The sequence below is a fragment of the Cynara cardunculus genome (assembly GCF_001531365.2).
Source record: "Cynara cardunculus var. scolymus isolate 2C chromosome LG 6, CcrdV1, whole genome shotgun sequence".
NCBI classification, from domain to species: Eukaryota; Viridiplantae; Streptophyta; class Magnoliopsida; order Asterales; family Asteraceae; genus Cynara; species Cynara cardunculus.
In genome coordinates, this window is record NC_037533.1 from 19968947 (window position 1) to 19970490 (window position 1544).

The following is a 1544-nucleotide window of genomic DNA, read 5'->3' on the forward strand; positions in this document are numbered from 1 at the left end:
TCCCCTAAAATAGTGGAATTCAGCTAAAACTACATCGATTTTGATGCACTCATTCAGCAAAAATTATGGGTCTGTCACTGTCCAGAGTGGTTGATACGACATCAAAGGCCCTGTTTTGAAAATAGTATGCGAACTTCCACTATAGAATCCTATAAAAATCTGCAACTTTCTATGGGTTTTTATTTCTTTTACTTGATTTCTTGGTGTTATGTGTTGTCTTATACCAATATTTGAGGACCCATCAAAGATTTGGTGCCATAAAAATGGCACACATGTTCTTTTAAACAGATGAAAAAATTACATTCAAGATTTCAGTTGGATTCTGATCAGGTTACATACATTATATGATCAGAAATAGAAAAATTTAGCACTATCGTTTACTTATTGAGTAATATTTTAGTCCATCAAAACGGTATTGTATGCAACAATTTACCCGGTAAGCGTTTACTATGGTAAGAGTCGTCGCTGACACTTACCGGGTAAAACTCTTGATCCTTGTCTCGCTCTTACCGGATAAGATTATTGGTCCTTACCATATGCATCCGGTAAGGTAATGTGACTTGGTGTTCACTTACCCGAATAAACGTTAAGTGCAATAATATGGATATTTTATATGTTGAGCATGTTGGTAATTTGAGATTTAACTTACTATGGGTTGTACCGGCTGTTTACTAAACGTTATCTGGGTAAGCGCTTACCAAGTCACGTTATCTTACCAGATGAATATGTCGTGGACCAAGAATCTTACCCGGTAAGAACGAAGGCAAGAACCAAGAGTCTTACACAGTAAGTGATGACGAAGACTCTTACCACGGTTAGCTCTTACCGGGTAAATGTTGCATACGATACCGTTTTGGTGGACTAAAATCTTACCCGGTAAGTGAGTTGTAGTGTTGAATTTTTCTAGTAAATGCTTATCCGGATAAGCGTTTGGTAAACAACCCCTTAATCACCTTATAAGGTGGAAGATTGTTGGTACAAGTGTATGTATGTTGATTTATTTTGGCAAGCTATATACACGTGTTACTATTTTGATGATCGACAAACACCCAAAACGTTATTTATAGAAACATTTTTATTGATGTGTTATAAAATATTTTGATTTGATAAACGTCTAAATTGAGATCAAATTATGTTCAAGCGCAAATTTCAATATCGGATAGCGTTGGCATAAAACCGAAAGATCATTTAACCGTGACAGACACTCAAGAATCCGAAATTCAAAAAAAAATCAAGAACGGACTCAAGAAGCACACTCCGGAATCCTGTATTTCTAGAATTGCGTACCGTGAAGAACGTCAAGGAAGAATTAATTTGGTCAAACCATGCAAACATCATTATTGTGATTTCAAATTATATATAATAATATTTTTTTGAAGTATATAATACTTATATACGGTAAATAGAACAAATAAACGCATACACCCTCTTCACATTTGGTGATGTTTGAACCTTTGACCTCCTAAGAGGCCAATAACTCACATACCGCTAAGCTAAATGCTTTTTGGTTATATTTAATAATATTAATTGTAAATGAAACTCGA